The following is an 18331-nucleotide window of genomic DNA, read 5'->3' on the forward strand; positions in this document are numbered from 1 at the left end:
GGCCAGGGTGGGGACGGGAAGCTAGTTGATGGACAAATGCCCCTGGCTTCCCGGAGGGGTCAGACGCTGCCTCTCCAAGTTTGCTGGAGGCAGAATCTGCTGCCGACCTGTTCCTTCCGGCTTCTTCTCTCTCCTTGTAGAGTCCACCTTCTTCCATCTGGCTCTTCTCCCCTCTGTCTTTCTGCCTCCCTCCACTCTCTTCTCTCTGCCTCTTGCTCCACACGTCTCTCTGCCTAGTTTATCCTCTAGAATAAAGATCGACACTTTCAATTACCCCCAAAATAACAGAGCCGTTCTTGGAGGCCCGAACAAGAGGAGGATTGGATAGGCGTGTGTGCATGTGGCCCATGGGTGGGGCTGGGGGGCACCCACGGGGCCTACTGCCCTTTGTTTGCGATTTCTCTTCTGGGGCCTTCATTTTTTCCTGGGAGAGTGGAAGCACGTTTCCCTTCAGGGGAGGACGGGAGACAAAAGAGAGAAATAAAAAACTGTCATGGTTTTCTTGTAAACACAGAGTACAGTGCAGAGCGGGGACTCAGCAGGAGAGAGGGACTGAAGGAGAGGCAGGGACAGAGAACAGTGGGGGCTGAGAGACATGGGGAGAAAAGGTGGGGGGCCAGGGGCCATCGCTTCAGGGCCTGGGAGGGTGTGGGCTGCCAAGGGGAGGGGGAAGGGAAAGGGCTGATCTCCCAGAGGGTAGAAGGGACTTGAGGAGGGGGAAACCCTTATACTAAGCACCAGACAGGGCCAGGAGGAAGAGAGCCTCTGGGCAGCTATTATTCTCTGAACATCCTCCCCATGCCAGGCTCTGGGGACGCCAAGGTGAGTCAGATAGACACGTGTCTGCTCTCGTGGGGTGTCAAATATACTGGAAACAAAGAAGTAGCTTCATGTGTTCAGTTCTTGCCAGGCACCACGCATCTACATAAGCTGAGGATCAGACAGGGTGGGGAGCCTGTCTCGTGATAATGCACAGCTAGGGGTGGGGGCACCAGGATTCCAGCCCAAGCCTCTCTGACTCCAGTCCTCCCTTCACATGGCTTCTGCTAGGGGCCCGGGGGCTGGGAAAAAGGCTTAGAGACCTGGCTCAGCCGTGTGTGATGTGTGACCTTGAACAGATCCTTCCCTCTTCTGGCCTCAGTTTTCTCATCTGAGAAGTAGAGAATGCAGGCTGCTCTGCAGCGCATGTCTGGATGAGGGTGATCGCTTAGCTCTGGTTCGCAGGAGAGTCAGCTGAGGGCGTGGGGAAGGAAAGAACATCTGGTTCTGCGGGGAGGGACTGGTCAGCAGCAGCCACGGGGAGGCCAGATTCTGGCTTTGCTCCCTGCTGCCACCCAGTGTCAAGATTTGGGTACTGCATGGGATGGGTCTGGATGGGCTTGTCTAAAGGTCAGAACTGGAAGATGCCTTCTAGAGAGTGCAGTCTGGTCCTGCCTGGCCCTGTTTTGCAGGTGCCTACAGAGGAGAGGGACTTGCCCCCAGATCACTCAAGGAAGCAGCTTGTGCTGGGGCTGGTCTAGGGCTGGGATTGGCTTTCAGGGCAGGGTACTTTCCCTTAGCCCTGTGGTGTTCAGAAGTCCCCAGATAGCCTCAGAGGAAGAGAGGTAGAGCTCTGCATTCTCTGCTTGATGTCACCTCTTCCAGGCAGCCTTCCAGGATTTCCTTCAGCAGGAAGGGGTCTCACTCCTGTTCTGCAGCCCTACATATATCCTCTCCTTTTCCTCCTTTTCCTCCTGCTCCACCTGCCCTAAACTGCCCTACCCCCACCCCCTAACAAATCAGGGAGCAGGGGGCCTTTTGAGACATCAGAGATGAAGGAGGACAATTTCCAACACCTATAAAGCACTGCCAGGAATCCAGCTCTGCCCTGGGACTTCACCTATATTGTACCACTTGAACCTCATAATGACCCCAAGAGGTCAGGACTATTTTTGAGCCTCACTTTTCAGGTGAGGAAGCAGGCACAGAGAAATGATGACTCTCAGATACAAAGTGATAGAACAGGAATTCAAACTCAGGTCTGTGAATTCTCTGGAGAAGAGGAGCCCTTATCTGGAGGTGAAAACTATCCCTGATGCTATAGGACAATCAGCTGGGATCAGACACTGACTTGACTAGTCCAGGGCCTTGTAGGCTCAGGTCTCAGCTACACCATTGTGCTGCTGTGTGACTCTGGGCAAGGCCCATCCCTCTCTGGACTTCTGGTTCTTCATCTGTGAAGTGTGTGTGTGTTCTGGATTCCTTCAGAAATTCATTCTGGAATTTGGCATGTCCAGCCTCGAGCCCTGGGATGGATTTGTTCGAAGCACACTGTTCCCAAGGATGAGCAAGTGGCAGGTCTGGGAAGGTGGAATGCTGGCCTGGAAGCTGGGGCCATTGGGTGCACCTACTGTTTGGCTGTCAGCGTGTGGGGCTGGGGGGATCGTGGGAAGGTGTGAGCTGTAAGCGCAGGAGGGGGACCAGACTGGGGACAGGTATGGGGTGAGGGGCTGGCCCCTGGGCCTGGGAGCCTTTCTCTCGGCTGCCTGCCACAGAGGGGATTTTTCTTGGCAGGAAACATCCTCATCAATCAGCCGCAATGGGGGACTGACGGGCGGCCACTCCCCGCTGGCCGGGCTTGAGACAGACCCATAAATCCCACTCGAGCTGGGCTGTAAATCCCTGTGATTCATACCCGGCCACTTGGAGGACAGAGACACTGGGGCTGTGGGACAGGCAGCTCTCCCCTGGGCAGCACAGGTGGAAAAGCTTATTCGCCGGCCCAGGGGAGCTCAGAACCTCCCCCTAGCCTCTAAGGGAGGTGTGGCTGCTGACCCTCCGGACACGCCAGGCCCAGTCTGAACCATCTCTGTTAAGACTCCGGCCACATCTGCCTTCAGTCTGGGTCAATCCTGTGCCCTGGCCTGATCTGGCCTGAATCACACCAGGGGTCATGTGTGTGGACACTTTCTGTGTCCTCTGAGGTCATATGGGGGCCTGTGGCCAGGAAGGACCACCCCACTTACTTCATAGCAACTTCTCCTGCTGCTCCTGGTGATGGTGTATCTTGGTGCTGATGAGGACAAGGTGGAAACCAGGGCCCAGTCTGTGTGTTTCTCATTCTAGGGGGCCTGGGGGTCTGAACCCACCGCTTCTTGGAGAGGGAAGGGCCTCAGAGACCCTCTGGCCTGGGGCCGCAGGCACTTGTCAACTTCCATCAGGACTTTGTCATACTCAGATGCCAGGTTTCCTTCTCATTTACTGAACATTTTTCTTTAAACTGGCTCACTGCCTTCTCTTAAGCAATATTTGTGAAATCAGGGGTCTGATGTGCTAAGTACACACAAACACACATATGCATGAGAATATACACATGAAAATAAACGCATAGCAGATGCCCATCTCTGTACTATCTGAAACAGTCTTGTGTCTCACCGTTCTTTTAAAAAAATGTTTGTTTATTTGGCCGTGTCGGGTCTTAGTTGTGGCATGCAAGGTCCTCACTGCGGCATGCGGGTTGCATGCGGGATTTTTCCTTGCGGCACATGGACTCTCCAGTAGTGGCATGAGGGCACCAGAGCGCGCAGGCTCCTAGTTGCCTGCTGCAGGCTTAGTTGCCCTGTGGCATGTGGGGTCCTGACGAGGGATCAAACTCGTGTCCCCTGCATTGCAAGTCTTCTTCCCCTACTTAACAGACAAGGAAACCAAGACCCAGAGAGGTATGGGAACTTGCCTAAAGTCACACAGCACTGGGGTTATCAGCTGACCCAGTTGACTCCCAGTCTAGTGCTCGTGTTACAGGGTCATGCTTGGTGTCTGTGAGGGTCAGGGTGTGTAGACTTTCCTTTATCCAGGAGCACATTTGGATTCCCAGAGGCCTTTTGGTGACCATGCCCTAACATAGAGGAGTACCCTGAAATGTGGGCTCCTGGCAGCAGGCTGGTGGGCAGGCAGGCGGGCATCCTAGGTCTCCTGGTGGACTAAGCACTGGCCCTCCTCTCTGCCCTTCTGTTGGTGACCAGGGCTCCGGCAGCATCTCAGGACTGCTGGGAGGTGGGGAAAGAGGTCTCGGGGGGAGGGAGAGAGCAGGGCTCTGTCAGCAGCCCTTCCCTGGGGAGCTGCTTACTGAGGCGATAATTAGTGGCAGCAGCTCCCAGGCTGGCAACGAAGGTGGCCTCATTAGCGAGCGCCTTCCCCTGCACCACTTCCACCTTCTTACCTTCAGGCTCCTGCCACCCGTACTGCCAGCGACATCACCCCTGAGACGCAGCACAATGGCTCTTCCTGGGGACAAGGCTGCCAGCTCCCAGGGAGCCAGGAAGGAGGTGTGCGTGCAGGGCAGCCAGGGTGTGTGGGTGTGTGTACACTGCACACGCACGGCCCACGTGCCCCCAGACATGCTCATGCGCCAGTGCACGCATGCCATTAGATGTGCACACATAGGGATATGCGTGCTTGCGTGCACACACACACACACACACACACAGCCACACCCAGAATACAGAGGCATGTATGCCTACCTCCAAACAGACTTGCATGGTAATGAGGTCTACCCAGACTCACAGTACAAGTGGATAGATTCAATAGAGCGGACCTAAATGTGAAGACGTACGATGCACGCATGCCACGCCCACACCAAGAGACTCGTATGTGTATTCACACCAACATCCTGACATGTGTCTCCAGATTCAGGAGCGCATACGGAGCTGTACACAGTCGTGTACGTGTCGATGAACCAGCAGACTGGACACGCTGAAACATGCAGTAGCACGCTGCATGCCCCCGCGTGCGTGTCTGTGGGCAGGGACAGCCGCGTGCACACATACATGTAACAGAGTACACCAGCGGTTATGTGTTTCTTGGAATCTAACAAGGCCTGAGGTGCTGGGACTGGTTAAATTCCCTGAGGGAAGTGAGGAGACAGGAGCTGAGGACACATTTAATTAATTCTTATCATTCCTGACAGACAGAGAAAGGGATGGATGGATGGAGAGAGAGAAAGAGAGGGAGAAAGGAAAAGGAGCAGCTGGTGGGGTGAAGGGGAAGCGGGGACCTGGGCAGGTGCGTTAACCCTTTCAGCTAAGGGCAGGCCCAGGGACACCATCACTCAACCTCAGTCACAAACTAGGTGGGCCCTTTAAAGTCACAGTGGACGGCAGATCGGAAACCTCGCAGGGCCCAACATGGGGAATTCACCCCATCTTTCCCTTGTTTCCAGTGAGTCTCAATCCGCGCTTCCGGAACCTCCCACTACAGCTCCACTCTGCTCTGTGGGTCTTCCAGCTCAGAGGGCGTGGGGCTCGCCTTTACAGGGCCAGTGTGGGGGAGACGTGACTCCCCAAGCTGGCCCCTCCTGGACAACAGGACAGGTCCCTGCCCCCTTGCCCTGATTTCAGACCCTAGACAAAGTCAGGAGGCAGGGCTGGACAAAGACAGAGGCTCTGAGGAAGAGAAAGGGGGTGTGTGTGGAGTGTGGGTGGGGGTGAGACAGAAAGACACAGGGACCAGAGATGACGGAGGTGGAGACACTAAGAAAGGAGTCAGAGAAAGAGGTGAGAGAGACTGAGACTGAGCTGGTGAGAGCCAGACAGGTGCAGAGACACAGTGGAATCTAGAGAGAGAATCAGAGCCAGGATGAGACAGACCTCAAGCAAAGGATGCAAAGAGAGATAGGGAGATCGGGAGAGACAGCCCAATGCCGCCACTTTCCTTGGTGATGAGGGAGTCATTCCACCTGGGGACGGTAACCGTAGCTTAGACGGGATGCTGTGTGACCTTGCCCAGGCCACCCATCCTCTCTGAGCTTTGGCTGCTGGTCTGTAAAGTGAGCCCTGGGGCTAGCAGGAGAGGCTGGCTTGGCCCTTTGTTCCCTCCACTCCCCCTTGGGGCACAACGGGCCTGCAGATGGGGTGGGGGCTCTGCAAGGGCTTGGGGTCCAGGCTTGACCTGGAAGCTCCTGAGCTGGCAAGCCAGGTGGAAGAGGAATATCTCGGCGGGGCTGGTGTAATGTGCTGCAGCCACGCAGCACTGAGTGATGGAGCGTTTGCCCTGAATATTGAAAATGCATAAATATCCATTTTCAGGCACCAAGGCAGATATAAATACAGAGGGGGGGGTGTGTGTAGCCCTCAGTGGTAATTTACCGGCTCTGCTACTCACCGTGGCACGGGCACTTACGCTTGGCTGCCAGGAGCCTTTTTTGAGATGGCTTTATGACTGCCGGCTTCCACCTGGGTCCCTTCTCCTGCAGAAGTGGCTCCTCGGGGATTGCTGCCCGTGGAGGGGGTGGGGCACGGCGGGGGTGGTCATTCCTGGGCCGGCTCCATTCCGGGCCTCTGGGCCTCTCCGATCTTCCCCTCCTCCAGCATCGTCTGGCTTGAGGGGAGGGAGGGGACACATCTCTGCCTGGCCTGGTGTGTGCCCAGCTCCGGTGCCCTTGGATGGCCTCGGAGAAGCTCCAAACCTGCCTGGGAGAGCGTCCAGACTGGGACACAGAGGGGCCACCTCGGGTCCTGCCCTCGCACAAGGGGCAACTGAGGCCCAGAAAGAGGACTGTGTGGCCAGTGGTGGCTGCACATATCCGGACTTAGCCCAGCATGACCACGGCCCCCAGCCTAGGAAGCTAAACAGCAGGGGCCTTGCTGCAGATTTGGACCACGGAGGCCACGCTGGCGGGCTGGGAGCTCTCTGGCGCCCCCTGGAGACGTCATAGGCCTTTCCAGATGGGGCCTTGTCTGGACCCTTCTCTGTGGCTGGCAGGTGGAGGTCTGGGGCCCCTCCCTGTCTCTCCTCCCAGAGTGGGAACATGGACTTGGAGACCCTGAGCCCTGCGGCCTGCACAGCTGAGGGTGTCTTTTCCTTTGGGCGGGGGCCCACAGCTGTGTTTGAGAGCCCACTGCCCCACAGCAAAGAAGCCACTGACCTCCAGGGGAGGGTACAATGTTCTCCGGGCTGCGCTCCTTTCGGGGTCCCTGAGCCTCTTCTTCCAGGGAGAGGCGAGGTCGGGCTTCCCTGCCCTGAGAGAGAGCCTCCCTCCCACCCCGGGCAAGAGGGAGCTGGGCAGTCACCCACCACCTGGCTGCGTGCAGAGCCTGTTGATGGGGCTTGCAGGCACTAGAAACAGCCTCACCAACCTGCCAGGCAGAGCGGCCTCGGCAAAGAGCAGGGGTTGGGGCGGGGCCAGGTGCGACTGAGTGGGTGGGTGGGGACACCTGCGGGGGGAGGGCTGAGGCTGAGCCTGGGACAGAAGTGTTCCTTCTCTTCCTTGCCCGCTCTTCACCTTTACCTCCTACATCTCCATCAAGACTCTAGATCTACCTCCTGGCTGCTCTAGACACATGCTCTTCGCGTCTGCCTCTGCTGTGAATGGACTAAGACGCGAGGAAGCTCCCACGTCAAGTTACTTAGGGGGACAGTCTGGTCCAGTCATTTCCCACCAGGCCAATGGTCAGCCCATAGTGTGGCCTCGGAGGTCCGATGTTCATAGGCATGGTCACTCCACGGTGACCCAGAACGGACCTGGGAGTGGGGCTCTCTTCCTTAGAAGAAGGTGGGAGTGGGGACAGGGGACCATGACCACAGGACAAGCTAGTGTCTGAGCTGGGCTTGGCCTTGTCCCCTCTGGCTCAGAGGCCACACTTGCAGCCCCCACCCTGGCCTCCTTGATTTGGTCCCAGCAATGCCTACTGTGTGCCAAGCACCATGCTGGGCTTATGGGGGTGGGGTGGGGCAGAGAGGAACAAGACTCAGCCCCTGCTCTCAGGGGCTGAGAGTCTCGGGTGGGAGACAGTCTGTCCAAGCGACACAAGTAGCTTGGGGTGTATGAGGAGGGAGAACTCAGCTTTGACTGAGGCGTGGGGCTACCTCATGGAACGGGTGGTATCTGATCTGAGCCACAAACTGGGATTTTAGCACGTGGTTCTGGGGTTGCTGGAAGCACCATATCTTTTTTGTCATAGATGGTGTAGCATGTCTGCTCTGCGTGGTGCAGCAGGGGCTGGGTAGCTGACTGCGAACCAGTCTGACTTGGTTGGTGAGAGAGCCCAGACTTTGGGAGTTGACCCCAAAGTGGGCAAGGTCAACTCCTGGAGGGCTGAGGGCATGGCCAGGGTGTGGAGAGGGTTGGGTGGGAGTGTCAGAAGGGCTTGTTGGACTGAGCTGCTTTGCTTGTTTGGGGGTAGGGATGGCCAGCCATCAGGCCCTCCCGCTGGGCTCCCAGGGCCTGAATTTAGAACTGGGCAGACACACAGCCTTCTCCACCCAACACCCTGGCTACAGCCTGATGTCAGGGCTAAAATTAGCACTGTGGCTCTGAGGGTGGCAGGAGACACAGTCATGGGAGTTGCCCTGCCTTCTCTCTCAGAGGTAGTGACCAGGGCAGCTGGAAGATGATGGACACAGGCCTGGACCCAGAGTGGGGTTGGATTTACTGCAGCGGCAAGAAACCGCACAGCCCTCCTAACTTGGCTCTCAGATCAGGAGCCTTGGCGGGTAGGAGCCTTTCTTTCCTGGCCACCCCTTGGCCACTTCCAGCTGCCTGGGGGAACGGGTGGCCAGGTTCTGAACCCCAGGAGCCCACAGCACACTGATCAGGTCAACAGCTCATCCCCACCCGTTCTCCACCTTCTGCTTGCTCAGGTACTCAGCTGATTTTGTCTCCAGGTTGCCATGGGAACCCTGGGTGGCTGAGGTTTACCTGAACCCGGCTTCCTGAAGAGACGGGCAAGGCAGAGCAAGGGGAACTATTCCCAGCCTGCGCTCTGAGTTTCGCGCTTCGTTTGGCTCACAGCCTCTGTCTGGGCTCTGCCTTTTCGGCCTGCCGCCTGGCCTTGTCTTCACCTCCTCCCTCCCCAGAACTCCCCACAGCCTTTCAGGCATCTGTGTGCGTGTCACACGCTCAGTCGTGTCCAACTCTTTGCGACCCCATGGACTGTAGCCCACCAGGCTCCTCTGTCCATGGGATTCTCCAGGTCAGAATACTGGAACAGGTTGCCATTTCCTTCTCCAGGGGATCTTTCTGACCCAGGGATTGAAGCGATGTCTCTTGCATCTGCCGCATTGACAGGTGTACTCTCCACCGTTCAGCCTCCTAGTCCTGACCATTTGTTCCACTTGCAAAACATCCCTGGGACCCATCCCCTCTGCACTAGCTTCCTTGTCTCTGGCCTAGTCTCCCTTCTTCAGTCTGGTCTGCATACGATGGGAGCACTCCATTAACCACATCCCTGTCTGCCTACTACCCTTGGTGGCTCCGTGTCCCGAGGGCAAAGCCACACTCCTGACCGCTGCCTGCTGGACTCAGCTTCTCTGATGCCCCTCTCCACCCACTTCACAGGCTGCAGCCACCCGGGGATGTTGGTTTGTAGACTGCCTAGGTTAGTGTGGCAAGCCCTACTTCTAGAACCACATTCCACGCAACAACAGTGTCTTTCTGGAGTTAATGTGTATGCCTTGAAAATGGGGTCCATGTGGAACTCTTTTGAGAAGCTTTGCCTATGTTCCGGCTCCTCAAAATGCACAAGGCATTTTGTTGCACGTAAAAGCCTCAGACAAGTCCTGTAGTAAAGAAGTCTGTTTTGCTTTATTTAATCCAGAGATTCCCAGAGTGTTTGCTCATCAATAAGGAACATCTTTGAACAGTTCTAAGAATTAGTCTCCCTGGACTGCAGTTTGAAAAGTGCTGAATGGGCCCTAAAGGATGCTACCCTGTCCTTAACGATCTGGGGTCCTGAGGTCTGCTCCCCCTTGGTACGGAGGGGCCTCCCATGCGGACATCTCAGAGCAAGGTAGGCCTTGGAAAGCTGGCCCCACTGTTAACACCGCTCCCACCTCCTGGCCTGTGAATCGGGTGTGGTTCCGGAATGAGCTTTGTTTAAACCACACAGTGTTCTTTTAAGATTTGACCTGGTTGCCAACATTTAAAACCTGGGAGATTCCACAACAGATTCTGAATTTTAAAGTTCTCTTAAAAAAACACAAAACAAAACCAAGGAGACCTATCAACACACCGTGCATCCAGCCGTCTGTGGAATTGAAGAATGGCAGGAAGCATTTACATGCAAAGCAGATCGGTTCACTCCTGTACCTGCTGAACCCCCGCTGAAAACATTCCAGTGTCTGATCTCCATCAAGGGGAGGGGGGCCCCTTTTCAAATGAGTGCCTCTTCACAAGGCTGACCTATGTCCACCCCCTCCACGGCGTGTCTTTCTGCAAAGGACGGAGGCAGGATGGGCTCCTGGAGTGGTCCTCACATCCTGGGAAGCACCAGGTATGCTATGCAAATCAAGTCAGCGAGGTCCAGTGAAGTCCACTCTCAGCGCCCACGTTCCTGGAAGGTGACGGGTGCCTGAGGGGGGCACACAGGGTCGGGGGCGGCGCTGTGGGGCTGGTGGTGGGAGGCCTGCCCCGGCTGCTCTCACGTCGTCTGCCTGTGGACTCTGCTCATGAGGAGATGCACAGCAGCTGCTCAGGTCACCCTGGCAATCGGAGCGTGCTGGGTGCAAGAATCAGTGCCTGCAGGAGCTAAAACCTGAGAGCAGTGTGGGAGCGACAGGCGGGCACTTCTGAGACTGCTCGCTGCTGCGGAGAGTCCGCTAAAAATAGCTCGTTCCCTCTCGCCTGACGCTGGTACCTGGGAAAATCCATTCAGGAGCCGCGGCTGGGGCAACCCCTCCTGTGTTGGCGCTGCCTGCTGGGCCCAGAGGTGCGGGGGGAGGTGGTGGGGGTGGGTGGGAGCCAGGGCCCTGCTCTGGGAAGACGGTGGGGAGCAGAGAGAGCTCGGAGTTGAGGGCTCCTGACTGAGGGTGGGTGTAGGGAGGCCCTGGCCTGCCACCCCAACTGCACGCTGTTAGGATAACCTAGTACCCCCCCGACCCGTCCCCCCACCGTCAGGCTCAGGTGGGGCACCAGGATGCATCTGTCCCAGGTGGGCTGGTGGAGGGTGTCAACAGGGACCTCTCCTCCTAGGGCTTAAATTCTCAGAGTACCCCCTGAAACACCTCTCCCCGCAATGAGGATGTCTGACTCCATCCGTCTCCTGCTTTGTCTAGAGATGTCCTGTCTACCTTGAGGGACCCTCGTGTGCCTTCCATTCTATGGGAGGCGACTCACCTCGTCCTACTCAAGTCAGCAGCCCCTCCTCCCAGCATATCCCTCCGCCCCCAGGGCTGCCCTTACCCTAGGGCACCTCAAGATGCTGTGGCACCTTGGACAAGCCACTGGCCCTCTGCGGAATCAAGCTGGAGCCCTGCTCTGAGGTCCAGCTGGCTGGAGCCCATTGCACCTGCTTCTGTGATAGCCTGTAAGTGTTACCATGCCCCTAGAACGTCATCATGGGGCCCTAGAACGGGAGAACTGGAGACCTGGGTGTGACCGCTGCTCCAGATGCCTCTCAGAGATGATTGGGGGGGCGGGGGGTGGTCCAGCCTCTGCTCACGTGCCTCCTAGGGCAGGGCCCTCGCTACCTCCTGGGACAGCCCCACCCTGCCTCTGCTCTGGGTCCTGCCTCTGCCACAGTTCCCTGGGGGCGGCCTCCAGCCTGGCTGAGGGGAGGGGGCTAGATCTAGGACGAGGCTTTAGAGGACAAGTCCCAGGGGCCGACCCCTGCTGGGGCTGGACAACAGGGAGGAGAGACAGGGAAAGTGAGGCTGGAGGTACCCCGCTGCACCCCCAACCGTGGATAGCCTGGTGCTTGTCCTCAGCTGCAGGTGGGGCTGCGAGCCGAAGTGTGAGGAGAGGCCAGGGAGATACAGGGCCTGGTTATGGGGGTGGGGGGTCCCTGTCCCTGCAAGGGGTTGATCAGGCTGGGCTGGCCTCTGCGATGGTTGGGGGGCTTCCCTCCCCCATGCCCGCTCCTGAGATGACCCTGGCACGAAACCGCCTTCCCTGCCATGGGCCAGGATGACAGCGAGGGTCCGCTGTCCTATTTCTCCTGAACTTGATCCCGAGAAGGGCTGTGAGTACAGAGGTCCGCACGTCCTGGCTTCCCAGCTTTGTCTGTGCTCAGGACCTGGGGCCTTTGTTCCCTGGGGCCTGACTTGTCCATCTGGGCAGGTTCAGAGTTGAACCAGACCAGGTCCAGGTTAGTGGCTGACACTCTGGGGGCTCCAATCTCACTAACCTGAGCAAACTTCAGCATCTTGCTTTGTCTTCTTGCGCCTCAGTCCCTACAAATGTAAAATGGGGATGACAACAGACTGTCTCTCACAGGGCTGCTGTGAAGATTAAACGAATATATATATATATAGTGTAGAGCCTGAAGTATGGTGTTACATAAATAGTTATTAGTATTCCCAGGTCACAGGCTCTTTAGAGAATTCAATAAAATATAGACTCTTTTTCAGAAAAAAACCTGCACCCACTTGTTCAAGTTGGTGCATAATTTCTAGGGCTGTGAACTCCCAGAAGCTCGCATGTATTGGAACATGTGACTGAGGTATTCTGACTCTTTATGTTTTCAGTTGATTTTGTTGGGTTAAATTAATATATGCGGCTAGTTTTAAAAGTTCAAAGATAAATGGCTGGCCCTGCTTCACCCCCACTTCCAGCCCAGGCTCCTCCAGAGGCCACAGCCCCACGCAGGCATTTCCCAGGACATTTCTCTCCCTCTCTGCCCCCCGAGTGGTGTCGGGAGCAGGTGGGTGGCAGGTCCCCTCCCTTATCTTCCCCAGTGACCATGGAGTCAGGCTGTGCCCGTCTGACTCCCTGCCAAGTTCTTGATCCCACCCTCTGAGAGGCTCTGGAGACTGTCCAGGGGCCTCCCACTGCTGTGCCTCCTCGCCCCCACCCCAGGTTCCGATGCCTTGCTTGTTCCCCTAGTGGTCCCCCTGCCTCCACCCTTGTCCCTCACTGGTAACTAGAGCAGCTTTCAAGTTGCAAATCCCACCACACCCTCTCCGGCTGAAAACTCCCCAGTGACTCCCCATCGAATGCAGTGAATTTAGCATCAACGTTGAGGGAGAAAAAGTTATGTAAGATTTATGATATCTGGGGTGCAGAAAAAGCAAAAATTTTTCCTGGTAAATATGACATCATCCAAAGGGGCCTGGGGTTGGTCCAGGGGCCTGCGGGCACTCCAGGGTGGGGATGGGGGTAAGGAGGTGGCAACTCCGGGATGAAACCATTTCATGCAAATATATTGAAATGAGGCTTTGGGCTGGTTTGTGGAGCTGGCAGGAACAGAGGCTCTGTGATGCTCCTGTCTCCCACCTCCCCAGCCAGCTGGCCTGACAGTTTCCTTGGGGGAGTCTGGAGGAGGGGTTGTGGAGAGTGACATCTCAGGCCCTGGACCTCAGGGAATTAGGGGGAAAACAGCACACCTGAGCTCATTCACTGCTCTCCTGCCACACTTTGTTGGCTGTTATGCTACAAGGTGTGGTAAAGAATCTGCCTGCGATGCAGGAGACCAGGGTTTGATCCCTGGGTTGGGAAGTCCCTCTGGAGAAGGGAATGGCAATCCACTCCAGTATTCTTGCCTGGAGAATTCCATGGACAGAGAAGCCTGGCGGGCTGCAGTCCATGGGGTTGCAAAGAGCCGGACGCGACTGAGTGACTAACACGTATTCTACAAGGTCAGATGCAAGCAGCCTGTGGCAGGTACAGTGGTTGGGTTTCTGGCTCATATCTGAGTGACACTCTCTTTTCTTTTCAGTTTTAAATGGGCCTCAGATACACGGAGCTGGGTAATCACAACCCCTGGTTATGACACACTCCTTATTGGCCTATACAGGGCCCCTTTAATTAAGCAGTTTGTTTACAATGGTTTATTTTTTTTAAAAAGCTTTTCTATTAAAAAAATATATATTTATTTATCTGGCTGTGCTGGGTCTTATTTGCACTCGTGGGATCTTCAATCTCCATTATGGCATGTGGAATCTTTACCTGGGGCATGTGGGAGTTTTAGTTACAGCATGGAAATTCTTAGCTGTGGCATGTGAGATCTAGTTCCCTGACCAGGGATTGAACCCAGGCCCCCTGCACTGGGAGTGTGGAGGCTTAGCCACTGGATTACCAGGAAAGTCTTACAATGACCTATTTTTGTTTACAATAATATAGTGAACAGGTGTGAACTCAGAACTCAACCTAAGATCTATAGCTTTAACAATATTTGCACTAATCTTGTACTCTTCCTCCCTTATCTTATTCCCCTGCCTCCCTCTCAGAGGGTAATCACAATGCTCAATTTTGTGTTTAACACTATCTTGACTTTAAATATAATTTTATTATTGTATCCATCAGGATGAACCAGGTTATGCTGCAGTAACAAATAATCCCTCATCTCAGTAGCTTTACCCAACAAAATTTTATTTCTCACTCATGCCACATGGCCAATGTAGATTAGCCAAGGACATTGCAGACATGGACCCCAGGCACGGCGCAGCCACCCTCCTGTGAGATTGCTACTCAACACTAAGATCTGGGGTTTGCTTTGGCAGGGGAAGAGAGTAAGAACTAAGCACCCATACTTAGGTGTTTCTGCCCTAAACTGACATTGAACACTTTGGTGACATTTCACTGGCCAAAGCTCTTCCCATGGCTCTCCCTAATTTCAAGAGGGCAGGTACCTACAAAGGAGGAAAAATTGGAGTTTTTGGTGAGCTCGGAGCTTGGATACCTCAGTCACATACCTGTGGATACTGAAATAATATGTTTTCATTGTTCTTTTGTTTTTATTGAGAGATAATTGACATACAGCACTGTGTAAGTTTAAGGTGTAGAACATAATGATTTGATTTACACACATCATGAAATGATGACCACAGTAGGCTTAGTGAACATCCATCATCTCATATAGCTTCAACATTAAAGAAATAGAAACATTTTTTTCTTGGGATGAGTGAGCAATATGATTTTGATTTTAGTTGTGAACCTTATAGAAAGGCATCCATCACGTTATATGTGATCTTCTGAGATTTACTTCTTCACTCAACATTGTTAAGTGTTGCTAAGATTTATTCACACGACTGTATGTAGCTGTGACTTCTCCCATTTTATTACAGTTTAGGGCTTCACAGAGTGATTCTATCCCCACGTACCCATTTTCCTTTCAAAGGGTATTTGGATTGTTCAGTTTTTATTTGCGTTTGTTTTGGTTTTTGCTATTACACACACTGCTACAGCGAACAGTCTCATCTTGAAATTTCGCTTGGATTTCATCATCCTAAACTGTGGACTTTGAGCTACTTGCAGTTCACGGAGAGTTCCATGCAGCTCCTGCCTCAGCCTTCGTGACCCCACAACCCAGGCGGTCTGGCCTCTCAGTGACGGAGGCAACTCTGCTGGGCCTCCTCGCCCTCCTGCCGTCTTCCCCACGGAGCAGACTAGTGAGCAGGGCCACCTGGCCCTCTGTCTGCAGTGACACTTCTGCTTCTCCAAGCGCTTAACGTTAGGAGGTAGGTCAGTCTACAGTGGGGGCACTGTATCAGTGGTCAGGTCCTTCCTTCCTTTTCTCCCCCCAGTACATACTAGGCTTTGGCTAAGAATCATGTCCTGTGCTGGGTGCTGGAGAAACAGACTGACTCATTCAATTACAAAGCAGACATTTATTTATTTTGGTTTATGCGCCAAACTCCGCTGGGCTGAGACCGCAAACAGAGAGACCTATCCTCAAGGAGTTCAGTCTAGGGACTTCCCTGGTGGTCCAATGGCTAAGGGTCCACGCTCCCAATGCAGGATGCCTGGGTTCGATCCCTGGTTGGGGAACTAGATCCCGCTTGCCACAAATAAGAGTCTGCAGGCTGCAACTAAAGATCCCGCGTGCTACAATGACTCAGCCAGATAAGACCCAGCACAACCAAGTAAATAATAAATAAATGTTAAAAAAAAAAAGAGTTCACAGTCTAGATGAGGAAACAGAGGACGCAGACACAGTCCTAGACTTGCTGATGTAGAAGATGTGCTGCTTTACAAGTCACATCGTACATTCTTGTAAATACAAGGATTCAAATAGCCTAAGTATTTTTACTTACATGTATGTCTATGGTCACTGCAGATGGTGACTGCAGCCATGAAATTAAAAGACGCTTACTCCTTGGAAGGAAAGTTATGACCAACCTAGATAACATATTCAAAAGCAGAGACATTACTTTGCCAACAAAGGTCCATCTAGTCAAGGCTATGGTTTTTCCAGTGGTCATGTATGGATGTGAGAGTTGGACTGTGAAGAAAGCTGAGTGCTGAAGAATTGATGCTTTTGAACTGTGGTGTTGGAGAAAACTCTTGAGAGTCCCTTGGACTGCAAGGAGATCCAACCAGTCCATCCTGAAGGAGATCAGCCCTGGGTGTTCTTTGGAAGGAATGATGCTAAAGCTGAAACTCCAGTACTTTGGCGACCTCATGCAAAGAGTTGACTCACTGGAAAAGACTCTGATGGTGGGAGGGATTGGGGGCAGGAGGAGAAGGGGATGACAGAGGATGAGATGGCTGGATGGCATCACTGACTCAATGGATGTGAATCTGGGTAAACTCCGGGAGTTGGTGATGGACAAGGAGGCCTGGCGTGCTGCGATTCATGGGGTCGCAAAGAGTCGGACATGACTGAGGGACTGAACTGAACTGAACTGAACTGATGTCTACGGCTCTATGTCTCCATATCTCTGTCTGTCTAGGTATGTATGTATCTATTGTCTATCCATGTAGCGAATGTGATTTTATTTAAGTAAATTCAGCATCCTCTGTACCAGGATAGAATAGGAAATCAAATCGTGATTGGTAGAGTATCATTTTTATAGATCATAAGAGTTTTAAGCTAAAATCCATGTTTTAAGTTCTTCTAGTTGGGGGCCACTTAAAAGTTCTCCTAGAGAGATGGATAGCTCCAGCTTTTAGCTGCTCTTTTGATTTTTCTCTAAGTCCTATCTTCTTTTTTATTCTATTCTCTGTTGCTGGTGGACCAAAATATCACTACATTCTCTTGGGAAGTTAAGAATAAGCTTGACCCTAGCAATGGCCCTACCGCTTTTGACCCATGGCTTACAAATGGAAAATGCTGGGGAAGTAACCCAGATTCTACCTCTGATCAGTGATGTGGCTTGTTGTTGTTGCTTTAATTAAGAATTCCCACAGGAAGTGACATGGGAGTCTTTGCTGTGATGTCTCGGGCTGCCTTGTCCAGCTTCACTTCAAGAGGATGGTATTATTTTCCTGCTTGTGCTCAGTTGCTCAGTCGTGTCTGACTCTTTGTGACCCCATGGACTGTAGCCTGTCCTTGGGATTTCCCAGGCAAGAACACTGGAGTGGGTTGCCATTTCCTCCTCCAGGGGATCTTCCTGACCCAGGGATCGAACCTGCATCTCCTGTGTCTCCTGCATTGGGAGGAGGATTCTTTACCACTGAGCCACCTGGGAAGCCCCAGTCGGCCCACAAACTCAGCAGCAGAGGCTCCCTGATGCAGGCATCCGAGGAGATATGCTTGCCCAGAGGAGGACTGCTGTAACTCTGCTTGTGGCTGGTGGGGGAGAATTCACAGAGAGGGTGGCACGTCCGTGGTGCCCTGAAGAATCAGCTGGTATTAGCCAGAGAGTGAAGCGGGGGCTGGAATTCCAAGCCAAGGAACAGCCTGTGCAAAGGCACAGAGACAGGACAGGGCATAGTGCCTAAAGGAGGCAGCACCAGGTTGCAGAGGCCAGGACAGAAGTCATTCAGGGGATGAGCTATGTGCCTCCCTGTGTTCAGCAAGACTTCTGGTTCTCCCCTCATTCTAGGGACGTGCCCTCTTGAAAGTAGGGGGAAGCGGCGGCGCCTTGCACGGCAGTGTGTGATGGGTGTTTTAAAAATTGAGGTATAATTGACAGATAACATTAGTTTCAGGGGTAAGAATTTTTAAGAAGTTGTAGTAAAATGTATAACGTGAAGTTTGCCATTTCACCATTTTAAGTGTACAATTTACTGGCATTAGGTACATTTGCAATGTTGTACAACCATCACCACATCCATTTCAAGAAATTCATCTTCCCAAACAGAAACTCTGTCCCCACGGAGCAAAATTCCCCTCCCCTCTCCCCCACCTCCAGCCCCTGACAACCACGGTTCTACTTTCTGTCTCTACAAATTTGCCTATGCTAGGTACCGCTTACAAGCAGAATCATACAATATTTGTCCTTTTGTGTCTGGCTTCTTTCACTTGGCATAATGATTTCAAGATTCGCCCATGCTGTAGCACATATCAGAATTTCATTTCTGTTCATGGCTGAATAGTATTATGACACAGTGGGATTTTGACTTTCTCCTGGAAGTATTGACATGCTGGGGAGGGTTACGTAGGATGACAGCGAGTGCCTGGTGTTCAGGATGCTCTCAGACCCGTGTGTGGGAGGATGGGGAGGAGGGTGGTGGTCTGCAGGCACCCGTGGTGAT

The sequence above is a fragment of the Bubalus bubalis genome, chromosome 20 (assembly GCF_019923935.1).
Source record: "Bubalus bubalis isolate 160015118507 breed Murrah chromosome 20, NDDB_SH_1, whole genome shotgun sequence".
Taxonomy (NCBI): domain Eukaryota; kingdom Metazoa; phylum Chordata; class Mammalia; order Artiodactyla; family Bovidae; genus Bubalus; species Bubalus bubalis.